Source organism: Trachurus japonicus, chromosome 14, assembly GCF_045865225.1.
Source record: "Trachurus japonicus isolate A0001 chromosome 14, Traja_1.0".
In the NCBI taxonomy this organism is placed as follows: Eukaryota; Metazoa; Chordata; class Actinopteri; order Carangiformes; family Carangidae; genus Trachurus; species Trachurus japonicus.
This window is the reverse complement of record NC_140920.1, coordinates 14,805,728-14,814,654: the sequence shown is the minus strand read 5'-3', so window position 1 is coordinate 14,814,654 and position 8,927 is coordinate 14,805,728. Positions and strand designations below refer to the sequence as shown.

General features: G+C 38.7%; 1 protein-coding gene and 1 long non-coding RNA gene across 2 annotated transcripts in view; one reads left to right on the top strand and one right to left on the bottom strand.

Moving 5' to 3' along the window:
* LOC146974478 (leucine-rich repeat neuronal protein 4) overlaps window positions 1–8,927 on the bottom strand; it is a 236,219-nt gene that overhangs the window by 130,099 nt on the left and 97,193 nt on the right. The gene's annotated exons all lie outside the window — the stretch shown is intronic.
* The window catches only part of LOC146974481 (uncharacterized), a 42,153-nt gene continuing 39,450 nt past the window's right edge, over window positions 6,225–8,927 (top strand). The window contains exon 1 of the long non-coding RNA XR_015037609.1: window positions 6,225–6,786. This is a non-coding gene — a long non-coding RNA (uncharacterized LOC146974481). The remainder of the gene's footprint in view (window positions 6,787–8,927) is intronic.

Here is an 8,927-nt window from a genome sequence, read left to right as displayed (position 1 = left end):
CCAAATGAATCCTTTTAAACTTCCTGTGAGGCCATGATCCACAGGCATTATTGTGGAGGCAATGCAGTTTTTGATTACCACCACCGGAGCAACCAAGTCAGTATGACAGAAGAAAATTAATATAATGAAATGGAGACTGTTGTTGGTTTGTTTGTATTATGTCCTGGTGCATTGACTAAAACATTTGCTTGTTTGTAATGACCCTGACACACTCTGTAAGCATGATAACCACACTGCTTCTCAAACACTTGTTGCATTTCATTTTTTTTTCAGTTATGTCAGATGATTTAAATACTTAACTGCCTATACCAATTATTTGCTGTATAACATCTATTGATACTCTCAAAAATGAATAAAGCAAAGCTGTGGAGTTATGTAGGCACATACCAGCCTGTGCCACATGTTCTGTAAAAACAACACGTCACACTATAGTTACCAGTTGGAGGGTTGCTCTTGATTTTTTTTTTTTTATATATATTTTTTATTGTTTTACACAAACTGCAGGAAGGGTGTCCTCATTGAACTAAAATACAGATAACAATGAAAGGGGTTACTGTCTGTCTTGCAGTGTCATTGTGCTGTTGACACTGCCATTAAATATACATGCACATATATTTTATAAATAATAATACTATAAATAGTTTACGAAGCAGAATTTGCAGTATCTGTCACATGCAGAACTGAAAAGGACAGGCAGCGTCCCAGCTATGTAGCTCAGTAGCAGAACCAATTTGAATGCAGCCATCGAATAGGCATAAGCGAACTAAGCACCTCCAAAGGGCACCATGACCACTGGGGCCCCAAAAAGCAATTAACTTTTTAAAATCTATAGTGCATAACTTATGTCGATCCCTAGAGAAATCCTGCATAATTACAATTACCCTTAATTGTTGTTGATGCACATTGCTGTTGCAGATGGCCAGTTTACAGCAAATGCATCTATTGGTTGATTTTGTTACTTTTAGTAGGCCAGGTTGAGATTAAGTATCCCACTTAGTAGCCTATTTTGAATACTAAGTGTAAATCAACCCAGGCTGCACTTGTAGCTGAATTTGGTACCATTTCTGATTAAAAACCATAGGTGGTTAAAAACATGCCAAACCTGGATGATGATTCATAATGACAGATTAGAAAAATGAAATGAGTTTGTGTGTAAATGATCAATACTCAGTACCATTGGCAGTAATAGAGGGCCCCAAAATAATTTTTGCTTAGGGCCCCATGGAGGCTTGGGCCGGCCCTGATACACCTGTGCCCCACCCCCACACACCTCCCCTTATTACAGGGGGTCTGCCACAAAAAGCACAATAACTTTTGAGATTCTGGTAAGTAAATAATTAAATTCAAGAATTTAGTTTGAGAAGATAATTTATTGTTGTCCAGTGTGGTTGATATTTAGTTTGGCTGCTAGGCTTTCTGAGGATGTTGTGTCTGTCCATGTCTGAGACTAACAGCACCAGCTTGATAAAGTGGCTGAAAAGGACCGTGTCACTTGAAGAAAGAAGCACCTTTGGACGGTTTCTTGGAGTTAAAGCTACTGCAATAAGTTAATAATGTTTTACCAGGATGAAGAGAGAGACTGAAAATGTTACATGAAGATTAAGAACAACAGAGGTAAGCATTAGCTGACGGTTGCTAGCTGTAAGCTAACCAGTGCTAGCTATGCAGGCATGTTTGTTTGCTAAAGTGAGACTTTTAATTTTTTTTATGAGACTCGGTACAACCAACTCCAATTGTCCATTGAAGCTGAATTAGTGGGATTAATTGTATTACATTTAAAGATAAAAGTTTGCTTTCATTTAGGGATTTTTCTTTTCATTATTTAAACTTTTTAGCTCACACAGGTGTGGTGATGACTACAGGACTTATAACATTAAAAAAAAAAAAAAAAAACTTCGCCACTGCTTTCATTTTGAAATGCAGAATAGTAATCCCCACACTTTTTTTTTAAAGTAAAAAAGTACATGATAAATAAAAAGTACATGATAAATAAATGCCATATAGATATAGCCTACCACTTACTTTGCCTGAAATCATGCAACTTAATGTTGACAGTGTAGCCTAAAATCTAAAATGGCAGAATCTCTCTGACAGGACTTGGAGTGCATGATTTAAAAAGATGAAAAAAAAAATAAAAATCCTTAAGTGTGACAGTCTGTCATAGATGTAGCTATAAGGCATTACTATAATTAGCTAATTCTTAAACTGTTTTTGGACATATCCCTCACAGTGGGGCAAAAAGAAAGGAAAGATAATTGATTATGGCTTACATTAATTGCCAGTGGCGCTCTGGTGTGAGACAAACACTAGATGGGGCTGTTTGATGGCCAATATTAGTAGCAGGTATTCACAGTAAACTACAACCCCACACTTGGACGATGGGTCAGCATTTTCTGATCAATGTACTCCAGTGTATGTCCACAAAAATTCAAGAGGTTCTGTATTTTATTAGCTTCTCCCAGAACATGTATTATAAAACATTTAGATGCATTCCTCACAAAATGGCTCAAGTCACTCAAGTAAATTCTCTTGATGCTCATTGGTTGTACTGGTTTATACTCCATTCAGGCATTTCCCTGCAGTGTTCAGACGGAGGCAGTGAAGTCCAGCGTCCATGCAGGTAGCAGGTAGGCATTCAGTGACTCACTCTACATGGTTCAATACATTGAGTCTGGCTCTTTTCTCAATTATCATTGTCCTTGAAGAACTATGTGAGTTAAGATTTAAAAATAAAAAACTAAAAAACAAACAAGGGCCACAGCTAGTGATTTTAAAATCTACAATTTTCTATCATAAGCTTATATTATATACTTTAATCTAATAAACACCAGACATCTCAAATATAAGTTTATTAATTAATTCCATTATAATTTCATTGGAATGTAAATACATTTATATTTACAAATTTTATATCTCAAGTCTATTTTTTTCAAGTATAAAATGTGTTTTCTGTAGTACTAGATCTCTGTTGCTGTTTACAGTTTGTCTTTTATCCACACAAACCGCTTATCCACATCATTTATTTTTAAACTATCCAACTACTCTTCTGCACTTGAAATTAAACAATCTATCCTCAGACAAGTAATTGGAGGAGTCGTTGGCAGGCCATCATTTGCGATGTTGCAAGCTGGGACAAAAATAATCTTTCTTGTCTGCCCTCATGCATTTACTTTGTAACATCTGAGTCATGGGAATTGAGTTTTATGTCAAGGATGGACCAGGAGCTGTATTTAGCACCAGTATTACTACCTCAGATAAAACCGCAAAAGGGTATGTTTGTTTTTTTTCTTCTAAATGTGGCTTGTTCATTTGGCATTTTTTTCATCACTTGCATAGGAAAACTGCTACAGTAACATAGACCTCTTAGTCATGCAGCTGCTGTGCACTATGATCTACATAATGACCGATGTCCCAGTGCTCTGGCACTGAACCAAGTGAATCTTTGCTTTTTAAAATTATTTATATTTTGGCCACTTGGGGGCAGTGCAGTATGTATTGATAGGGTGACTGTGACACCAACGTAAGGCCAATATTCACTTTACTTTTAGCTCTGTTTTAGTCTCCCCCAATTCGGTGGGACACATCTGGATCTGTATTTGCTAGATGCTCCACTCTCACCACCACGATGCCTATTTTGTCTGTCTGTCTTTTTGGGCAGGTAATGTGCAGTGAATTGGGCAGAGTTTTTTGTCTGAAAGCAGTGGCCCTCTTGTTGAGGACAACAGTGAGAGTGAACCAAAACAATGTTGAGACCCTCTTAACCCTTTGTGGAGCTGAGGGGATCGGTGTCGGATAATAATTCTGTGTAGGTTCAGCATCACTAATGACAACTTTCCAGTTACACAAAATGAAATCCTAATTTGAACTATATTGCTACAACTTATAGACATACTATTTATGGCACATTTTCAAGTGTTTTAGATGTTTAGATAGTTGCTCCTTTTCAAGTCATTAATGAATAGTTATATTCTTATAGTTCTTATAGTTAGTTTTTTTTTTTTTTTACAACTCCCTTGTAATGGAGCTGCTTTTCAGGAGGATAGTTTATTTAAATTGAGTGACATTAACACAGCCAAATATGATTGTTAGCAGTGATAGGTCTAAGTACCGACTTTGACCGATTGTCACCTTCTAAGGAGGATGAGGATGATGCAGTTTGGTCATTTGAGTTGAGTTTTGTTTCGCATTGTGGGAGGGATTGTTTGTTTGTGAGTTCTGGCTGCTGTCCCCCTGTCAGGGTCTTCAGATCGAGTCTGAGAGGAAGAAGCATCTGAGCTGTCATGTAAAGCTGCCATTGCTTCCTGTTGGTAATGGCATCAACTTGGACACTGGAGGAACTGAAATCTTTGTTTCCTTTAAGACAGTATGGAAATGTGTCACCTTGCTCCGATAAGTTGTTAAGGTCAGTTAATGGCAAAGCCGAAATGGCTCGGTGGACCATATGACCCAGCTGACATACAGGGGTGTGAGACTTCTGACCTCAGGAGGCTGCTGTGGAATTTGAACTTGTTGTGCTTCTTTGAAGTGATCCAGCCATGTGACAGTAAATGTTGACTGTCTTCTGAATTTGTGTGAATGTTCCCTTATTGTGGGAAAGTAATCTGAGGTGTAGGGAGTGATAAGACCATGAAGTTCCTTAAATTCATACAAAGAGCTTATCTTCTTTATAAATCAACTACATTTTCTCACAGTTTTGTGTTTGCCTTAGGCTCTTAATTATGCCAAAAGAATCCATTAAGTAAACCTCTTCTTTTACAATGGGTTAATGGCACACAACTCGAGAATCATCACCACCAGCTGTACTCAATGTGCACAACTTACAATATTTGCATAATAGTAGTGGATAGAAACACTTTTGCCAACTTCATGGAAATTCGATTAAAAGTTGCACTACATTTGGATGGGAACTTATCTACAAAGCTTTAAAGATCAGAAGAACTGTGCACATTTCACAAAAGGCTCTTGAATGCTTAAATCATAAACTTTACTTTATTGTCGTTCATACGGATTGAGAGTACACAAATCTATAGGAATGCAATTAGCATAGTAACTAGTGCGTAGAAGCATTTTAGATTTGACATCATAGTAAAATCAAAGAAAGGATCAAGGTGCAGCAAATTAAGTAAAAATACAGAGGAAGCAGAAGTAGACCAGCCTACGAAATATCAAATACAAATGGTTGTATATCTAAAGGCAGCTCAGATGGTTATGCATTGAAGGACATTTGATAATTGGCGGTTCAGCCTTTTGTCTTTTAAACAACCAATCCATCCTAATCACTAATAGGGTTTGATACAGCTGTCATGAATAAGTGATTATTCTACATTTCCTAAAGATGCTACACTGTCTTCACAGTTGAAGAACATGGGGATGGGAATGTACTGCAGCAACTACAGATGTCAGAAGTGGCATTTCTAGTATAGTGTTCCTGAAATAGCAAAGTCTCTACCAATAGAGGTGTCAGGATGGGATTTATTTGACTGGACTTATGGATGGAGTTTAATTTCAAAAATATTCAACCAAAGACGTTGTGCAAAATAAGTGTTTTGGAAAACATTTCAGTTCTGCTTGGGCCCCACTACTTGGTGTTTCTGAAGTTAGGCAAGTGAGAGATAGCATGAGCTTTTTGAGGCCAGCATTCGCCCAAGGGAGGCACTGAGTGATGTTTCCCTCCCCTTTCCTCCTTTTATAAAGCTGAAATTTCAACACTATCGGTATAGGCAGTCTTGGCTGCTTTGCCATGCTGATAGCCACTAATGCTTGGTTACCATGTTTAGTCATTTATAATAAATCTCAACGAGGGTCACTTAATGTATTCTGTATAATGTGACTGTTTTTGTAAGGGCATTTTATGAGAGCAATATGACATATATAATATAATATAATATTTAGCTTTTCATTTCTGTATAGGTTAAATTCCTAAGGAGTTGAAAGGAGCCTAAAGTGTATGTTTTCTAAATGGAACAGGTAAACAACTTTTATTTTGCAGTGAAAACATTCAAACATCCTTATTGAGCAAGAAAGAGCAACAAATATATATGCATGTAAAAGCATGAATGCTTTCATCCTGCTTTGGATATCTGTGCCACTGCCTCGTAAAGTTATTCGCAAGAAATAGCTGAAAGTGGCGTCATAGAAATTGCTTTATTTCATGGACAGTTGATAATATATACTTGGTCTAAAATGCTTCTTTTGAAATTACTTGTATGAAGAAAGAACTGTTGCTGCTGTTGTGTAAGTTATGCAAGTAAAAAGAAAAACTTCTGCACTGTACTCACAGCTGTACACAGGAAGAATCTCAAGAAACAGCAACCTCTGAGTTGTCCTTTCTTTTCTGTTCTGTCTTGGAGCTGTTTGGGAGAGAGGGAGGGGAGGTGCAGAGAGGACGAGGAGGAGGAGGAGGAGGAGGAGGAGGAGGGAGGTGGAGTAAGGTTGGAGTCCCACACAAGGGGAACCACTGGCAAAGGAGCCGTTTCATACTGTGCTCCTCTGAGCTGTCTGTGCCTCTCTCTGTTTGTATTCGCTGGGAGTCAGCATGCACCTGTGTTTCAGTGGTCTCTCATTCCAACTGGTTGTTTATGAATGCTGTCATGCTAGCAGCTCACGCAGCAATCAGCAGGAGATAAGCAGAACTGGACTCGGTAGACTCAAAATAAGAAAAACTCAGAGCAAAGGAATTGTGTTTGGAGAGTTTCTGCCTCCATTTTGAGACAAAAGAAATCTGAGGAACAAACTTGCCTAGCTGGAATGAAGGGCTGACAACAAGCAGACCTTTGGTGGAGAAGGGTAAGTTGCTCACAAACAGCTGAAGTTTCTCTAGGTTGTTTGGTTTAAACTAGGAGCAGTATGAAAGTTTTTACCTTGTACAACTGCTTTAAAACTCTTCTGTAAACTGTACAAAACTGTAGCTGCGTGTGCACACGCGTGTGTGGGGGCGTGTGTTGTGTTTTTGAATTTCATGATGTGTTGTTTGGGCTGTGGTTTTTCTTTGTGTTTGACTCAACTGCTCAGGTTCTCTGAGGGGACGTCTTGTTTTCTCCTCTTCATTTGTTCAGACATCTCACATGTCCAGAAATAAACACACGCACACTCTTTCATACACAGGAAACAACTGGGCAGTGTGATGTCTTCACCCTAGGACAGACAGGATTTACTCCTGCTGGTTCAAATAACAGCAGTCTTCTTGTAAACCAATAACCTGTAGTAGTCACTTCAATTATGATATCACTATGAGCAACTCATTCAGTTTAAAAGAAAAAAAAAGGCAATGTTTTGTAACAAATTTCCTGTTTTTATTTTTGGAAAGTTTGCTACAGTCATTTATTTAGTATATTTACATTCTATAAAACCATATATTTTTTGTCCCATTTTCAGTGTATGTGGTGTGCAACTGTTCTTGTATAAAACTGTGTGAACATGAACAGGAGGCCAAGTGAATGTAGTTGAGTTTTGTGCTTAATGTGGTGCATAGCTAGCTCTGCTTACATAATGCTTGCATGATTCAATAAAATAAATTAAATGAAAATGTTGACTTCAGCCATTTTCTGAGGCCAGAATTTTGAACCACGGCATGTTTGGATGTTTTGTGATACAGTGTTGTTGCTAGGTTCCTCCTCATCGTGGCCTGCCTGTTGGCTGTTTCTTGAGATGCAGCAGATGTTGGTTGTGATTGATGACGTGTTGCCTACTCCGGAGGGACGAAGTAGCTAAGATGCTAAATGTTTGTTGTATTCTCGCCCTTGGTTGGCCTGGTTGCACAGTTTACACTAAATGGTGTTCTGATATCAGTTAAAATTAAATAAACTTGTATTGTTAATACAGCCAAACAACACACCTGTTAAATGGTTGTTAGCGTGTCACTCTAAGCACGCCAATTACCAAGGGATAAGATGAGGGATAGGATAGGCTGTGTTTATGAGCAAGGCAGGAAGCAAGCACAGGGTTTGTTCATGGAACTCTCTCCATCAAAAAACATTCCTGTTGAGTTTATTGTGATAACATGTTGTTACTCTTTTATTGCCACCTTACTGTGGCAGTGTGGCATTAGTGGTAAACACTGCTGAAAGCATCAGTGTGTAGCGTTCCAGCGGTAGAAATAAACACAATGCAATATTCATGAATATGTTTCACTTGAAACTACGAATCATTTTCAGTAAAATGCACACCAGCTATTTTCAAAGCAGAACCCCCCCACCACGCCACTACCACGCCATCTATCTTCATACCTGTGTTCTACTTGCCCCCTACGTTTTCCCTTTTGCCCTTAGTTAGGCTCCAGTAGTAGCACCTCTTCTTTGGAGATAAACACAAATTAATACCACAATAGAATATATAACGACATTATAAAGATGATTGCAAAAAAGACGTTGCCTGGTGAGCCATAGCTCTGGAGCTGTGATCTTAAGATGAAAAAAACAAGTTTAAATGGTTTTCTTAGCATGGCAGTCCCACACCCTGTGTGGTCTTTACTTGTCAGTGACGTGCTGCAGCACAAAGCTTCCAATTGGTGCTAAGGATGGCACTTGACGCATGTCAGCGCACCACTGTGCTGCAGTAATGGTGCGTTCAACTTCAGGAGTGCTTGGTATCTATACAGCCAGGGAGCGGGTCCTCTTCCACAGAGCTCGTCATGTTGCACAGCCATGTTTCTGCAATAGCCCACAACTGACACACCAAACTTGAGGGGGCCTTTCACATTTTTACACTGCCCGAGGGCTTCTGTAAGTTCTTCCACACACCTCAACAGAGAAGGGTGACAAGAGGGGTAATCGGTTTCACTCAGCAACCCTACCACCAGATGCCACTAAATTCTACACATGGGTCCTTTAAATGGATGTTAATAGATGTGGGCAGAGTTAATCAAGCTGGAAGTAATGGAGAGAAAATTAATTGCAGTTAAATTAGAAAAGATTTTCTTCATTTATTGG